The following is a 6,641-nucleotide window of genomic DNA, read 5'->3' on the forward strand; positions in this document are numbered from 1 at the left end:
TAGTATGAAGAAAAAAAATACTGTTCCTCAATAGTCAAGACAAGAGCTGTTCAAAATCATCACATCTCAAAGTGTCAATTTCACTCCTGTAGATTACCTTTTAGGTACTCTATTAGTTACCACAGATGGGAAAGAACATATTGTATTGTATTTGACTTTCGGGGACTGGCTTAGTTCACTAAGTGTAATGGTTTCCAGTTGCATCCATTTTGTTGCGAACAACAGGATTTAATTTTTTTTTTTTTACCACTGCGGAGTATTCCATACTGAAATACTGGAATTCCATACTGGATAATTTCTTTATCCTGTCTTCAGTTGATGGACATCTGGGTTGATTCTATATCTTAGCTATTGTGGATTGAGCCATAGTAGACATGGGAAAACACTCTTTTGAACTTGAAATGCAAGTTTTATATTTTGTAATTCAATAGATGTAATCCAAGAACTCTATATCCAGCCAAGACAGCAATCATCTGTCTATCAGGAAAACATGATTCACAAAAATTTAAAGTATGCTACTCTAGTATGCAGTTTAAGAGAAGTTTCAATGAAAAAGGGGCACACGTTTGGCACGGTGGTTGGGAATCTACTTGAGACAACTGCTTTGCATATTGAAATGCTTAGGTTCAAGCCCCAGCTCTGCTTCCATTCCCAGTTCCTGCTAATACTCGAATCCCTATAACTGACATGGGATATATGGGTTGAGTTTCAGGCTCCTGGCTTTGGTCTGGTCCAGCCTTAGATGCTGCTATGACCATTGGGGAAACAAGTCAGCAGACGGAAGATCATGATTCTCCTTCTTTCTCTCTGCCCTTCAAATAAATAAATAAACCAAAAATATTAATGAAAGGACCCTAGGAAGAACTTAGATTAAAGGGTGAAGCTTACAATATATGTGATTGAATCTTAAAAAAAATGGCATAAAGAAGGAGAAGGATCAACATCACTATGAAGCTAGAATTCTTTTTTTTTTTTTAAGATTTATTTTATTTATTTGAAAGACAGAGTTACAGAGAGATGTAGAGCCAGAGAGAGAGGTTTTCCATTCTACTGGTTCACTCCCCAGATGACTGCAATGGCCAGAGCTGAGTCGATCTGAAGCCAGGAGTCAGGAGCTTCTTCCAGGTCTCCCACATGGGTGCAGGGGCCCAAGGACTTAAGCCATCTTCTACTGCTTTCTCAGGCCATAGTAGAGAGCTGGATTGGAAGTGGAGCAGCTGGGACTCGGACTTGCACCATATGGAATACTGGCGTTGCAGGCTAGGGCTATACTCCTCTGTGCCACAGCGCCGGCCTGTGAAACTGCAATTCTTAGATGAAAAGGTCCACCCTGAAATGGAAAACCTAAATATAGCTTGAAATTAAAGGTATAAAGCTACTTCAGAAATATCCAGGGGTCCTAGAGATGGGAGATGAGTAAATGATTTACAAATATATTACCATGTTGGAAGGAGAAGGAAAAGAAAAATAGTATAGGGGCCAGCGCCGTGGCTCACTTGGTTAATCCTCTGCCTGTGGCACCAGCATCCCATATGGGCACCAGGTTCTAGTCCCGGTGGCTCCTCTTCTAGTCCAGCTCTCTGCTGTGGCCTGAGAGGGCAGTGGAGGATGGCCTAAGTGCTTGGGCCCCTGCACCCGCATGGGAGACCAGGAGGAAGCACCTGGCTCCTGGCTTCGGATCATTGCAGCGCCGGCTGTGGTGGCCATTTGGGGGGTAAACCAACGGAAGGAAGACCTTTCTCTCTGTCTGTCTCTTTCTCACTGTCTAATTCTGTCAAAAAGAAAAGAAAAAAAGGAAAAATAGTTTAAAGATGTCATTTTATTGGGATGAGGAAATCAGGGGATAGTATCTTGGAAGGGAGAAATAGTTGTCATTATGTTATAAAAGAGTAGTGTGGCCGGCGCCGTGGCTCAATAGGCTAATCCTCCGCCTGCGGCGCCGGCACCTGGAGTTCTAGTCCCCGTTGGGGCGCCGGATTCTGTCCCGGTTGCCCCTCTTCCAGGCCAGCTCTCTGCTGTGGCCAGGGAGTGCAGTGGAGGATGGCCCAAGTCCTTGGGCCCTGCACCCCATGGGAGACCAGGAAAAGCACCTGGCTCCTGCCTCAGGATCAGCACGATGCGCCGGCCGCAGCACACCGGCCACAGCGGCCATTGGAGGGTGAACCGATGGCGAAAAGGAAGGAAGACCTTTCTCTCTCTCACTGTCCACTCTGCCTGTCAAAAAAAAAAAAAAAAAAAAGAATAGTGTGTATATATATGTATATGTATATATACACAGCACTTATTGAATATTTGTTGAGTGAATAAATTGCAGGTGTTGAGAAAGAGAAATATAGCACGCATTGAATAAATGATTTTAGAAACAAAAGAAAATGTGAATACACAGTAATTTGATTCAACTAGCATAAATGAAATATGAATCACTAAATTAAACATAAAGTAGAATGGAAATATTAAAATTAGGCATATGTGTTGTTTCCATTAAATATGCATATGCTGAATCTTCTTGTTGAAATACAGAGATACAGTCTTTCTTGTTTTAAAAAAAAAATGAGGCTCATGTCTAAATTGCTTATGACCTTGTTACAAGTGTCTGGAAACAGCAACATGACCATAACTTGGAACCTGTTAGGAATACACAATCCCAGGGACCAGTGCTGTGGTATAGCTGGTAAAGCCGCTGCCTGCAGTGCCAGCATCCCATATGAGCACCGGTTCAAAACTTGGATGCTCCACTTCCTATCCAGCTCTCTGCTGTGGCCTGGGAAGGCAGTAGAAGATGGCCCAGGTCCTTGGGCCCCTGTACCCATGTGGGAGACCTGGAGGAGGCTCCTGGCTCCAGGCTTCAGATCAGCACAGCTCCGGCCGTTGCACCCATCTGGGGAGTGACCCAGTGGATGGAAGACCTCTCTCTCTGGAAAAAAAAAGAAAGAAATACACAATCCCAGGCCCCCCTCAGACCCACTGAACAGAAACTGTATTTTAGTAAGATGCTAGCTTATTAATGTGCACATGAAAGTTTAATAAGTGTCATTTTACATGATACCTTTAACACAAATTTATGAAAGTACATTGAAAATAGAAAGTAAAGCAAAGAGGTACTAGAAAATGCAAACAAACAACACATGGCAGTGTCAATATTAATATCAGACAAGGTAGTGCTTAAAGGTATTAAATAAAAGAGGGAAGCTATGTGTTAATTTTTAATTATTTATTTATTTGAGAGAAAGAGAGAGCACCATGCTCCCATTTGCTCGTTCCCTCTCCAAAAACTGCAACACCCAGGGAAATCAGGCAAAGTTAGGAACTGGAACTCCATCCAGGTCTCCCACATGGGTGGCCGTGCCCAAGTACTTGGCCCATCCTCTGATGCCTTTCCTGGAGCATCGGAAGAGAGCTGAACTGACAGTGGAACCAAAACTGGAGCCTAGGCACTCTGACACAGGATATGGGCATCCCAAGCAGCATCTTAACTGCTAGGTCAAACTCTGCTCCTGTTTGACTATTTTAAAGATTTATTTATTTGAAAGTCAGAGTTACACAGGGAGAAAAGGAGAGGTAGAGAGAGAGAGAGAGAGAGAGGTCTTCCATCCACTGGTTCACTCTCCAAATGGCCGTTCCCGGCTCCTGGCTTCAGATAAGTGCCGCTCCTGCCATTGCAGCCAGTTGGGGAGTGAACCAACGGACAGAGGACCTCTCTGTCTGTCTATCTCTCTATATATCTGTAGCTCTACCTCTCAGATGAATAAATAAAATCTTTTTAAAAATACTGACATGAAATGGGAATCTGTAAGAAGCATTTCCCCAATTTATTTGATTATGGGGCAGATGCTATGGCATAGTGGGTTAAGCTGCCACTTAAAACCCACATCCCATATCAGAGTGCCTGGGATTAAGTCCTGCCTTCACTTCCAATCCAGCTTCCTGCTAATACATATCCTGGGAGGCAACAGATAATGGTTCAAGTATTTTGGTCCCTGACACCCACATGGGAAACCCAGATTGGGTTCCTGACTCCTGGCTTTGGCCTGACTAGTGTGGACATTTGGAGAATGAATCAACAGATGGAAGATTCTCTCTCTCTCTCTCTCTTTCAAATAAATAAAAGTAAATAAATAAATGTAAGAAATGTATCAGATGTGAAGAGTACTTTATATAGAACCTTTTGATGAGATAATTACTCTATAATTATCTTTTGGAAAATTACATCAGAAAGGAAGCAATGAGGGAAAATATTTTAACTAGAAAAACAAGAATACATTTAAAGAACACATAAAAATGAGACTTTACAGAGTATTCAGATCTATAAGTGTATATATTTGGTTGACATCCTATTGTTTTAGGTGAAAAGACCTTTTTGATTCCAATGCCTAAATCCAACTTTGTGCTATCTATAAAGATTAACCTAGGGGTTGGCGTTGTGGCACGACAGGTTAAGTGGTGTTTGTGATGCTGGCATCCCATACCAGCATGCCAGTTCAAGTCCTGGCCTTTCTACAGCCAATCTAGCTCTTTATTAATGCACCTGAGAAAGCAGTGGAAGATGGACCAAATACCCGGGCCTCTGCGGCCCATGTGCAAAACCAGATGAGTTCTAATATCTTGGCTTTGGCGTGGACCAGTATTTGTTGTAGCCATTTGAGAAGTGAATCAGTGGTTAGAAGTTCTCTCTCATTCTTTCTGAACTCTTCTTTTGTCACTCAGCCTATCAAACCAATCTATAAATCTTTCTGTTTTAAAAAAAGTTTCATATAGTTGCCATATGCCCATGCCTTCACACTTCTAATTATCTATCCAAGAGGCATGAAAACATATCCACATAAATACTTGTAGATAAAACGTCACAGAAGCTTTATTTGTAATAGCAAAATAATAAATAATCCAAATGTCCATTAGAAGGTGAATCAATAAATTGTGATATATCCATTCAATAGAACATCACATAGCAATGAATAGGAATCAATTGCTGACATATGAAGAATCTCTGTTGAGTGAATGAATGAAACATAAAACAGTATATGCTGTATGATTTCATTTATAGAACATTCTAGAAAATGCAAAGTAATCTGTAGTGACAGAATGGAGATCAGTGGTTGTCTGGGATCCAAGAAGAGAGGATTTTCAAAGAAGTGTAAGGAAACTTTGGGGAAGGATGAAAATGGAACTAAATGGTAAGTTTATTTTGATGTCAAAAATTTTGAAATCTGATACACAGGGTCTTCAAAAATTTAAATGTACATTATGCAAAAGCTATGCATGGATTTCAAAAATTTTCTGCACCAAAATAAAATTACTTTTAAAAATCATTGCCTGGGGGACAGTGCTGAGGCATAGCAGGTAGAGCCAGCATCCCATATTTATTTGAAAGGCAGAGTTAAAGAGAGAGAAAGAGAAAGAGAGAGAGAAAGGGAGATTTTCCATCTGCTGGTTCATTCACCAAATGGCTTGGGTCCTGCACCTGCATGGGAGACCAGGAGAAGCACCTGGCTCCTGGCTTTGGATCAGCGTGGTGAGCCAGCTGCAGTGCGCCAGCCACAGTGGCCATTGGAGGGTGAACCAATGGAAAAGGAAGACCTTTCTCTCTGTCTCTCTCTCTCACTGTCCACTCTGCCTGTCAAAAAAAAAAAAAAGATATTAAAAAAAAGAAAAAAGACAACATAGAAATTATATATCAATATTCTTAGGAATTTAGATACATAATATCCAAATAGAACACTAGCAAAGAGTCATACAATGCATTAAAAGATTCATCATTACCAAGTTGAACTTATTTCAAAAAAGGTATGTCATATCCAAAGCAGTAATAGGGACTGGCACTGTGATGTAGTGGGTTAAGCCACTGCCTGAGACAATGACATCCCATATGAGCACCAGTTTGAGTCATGGCTGCTCCACTTTCAGTTCTGCCCCCAGCTAGGATCCCTGGGAAAGCAGTGAAGGATGGCCAAGGTGCTTGGGCTGCTGGTCCCATGTGGGAGACCCAGAAGAAGCTCCTGGCTGTTGGCTTCAGCTCAGCTCAGCCCCCGCCATTGCGACCATTTGGGGAATGTACCAATGGAGAAAGACCTCTCTCTCCCTCTCTTTCTCTGTAATTCTGCCTTTCAAATAAATAAAATAATTTTTTTAAGTAGCAATAAATGATATTACCTCTGTTATTTTCTTGAAAGGCTTTAGAAAAACAAAGCTATTATATGGTGTTTTCACCCTTATTTTGTTTTGTTATTTAAAAGAAAAAAAATCAGCTAAAAAATTAGCTCACTAGGCTAATCCTCCGCCTGCGGCTCCAGCACCCCAGGTTCTAGTCCCGATTGGGGCGCCGGATTCTGTGCCCATTGTTCCTCTTCCAGGCCAGCTCTCTGCTGTGGCCCGGGAGGGCAGTGAAGGATGGCCCAAGTGCCTGGGCCCTGCACCCACATGGGAGACCAGGAGGAAGCACCTGGCTGCTGGCTTCGGATGGGTGCAGTGCGCAGGCCACAGCAGCCAACTGGGGGGTGAACCAACGGAAAAAGGAAAACCTTTCTCTCTGTCTCTCTCTCTTACTGTCTAACTCTGCCTGTCAAAACAAAGAAAAGAAAAGAAAAAATCATTGAACAATAAGTGTAAAATGTGTTTATTAAGGATCAGTTCATAATTAACATTCT

Source organism: Oryctolagus cuniculus, chromosome 7 (assembly GCF_964237555.1).
Source record: "Oryctolagus cuniculus chromosome 7, mOryCun1.1, whole genome shotgun sequence".
Classification (NCBI taxonomy): Eukaryota; Metazoa; Chordata; class Mammalia; order Lagomorpha; family Leporidae; genus Oryctolagus; species Oryctolagus cuniculus.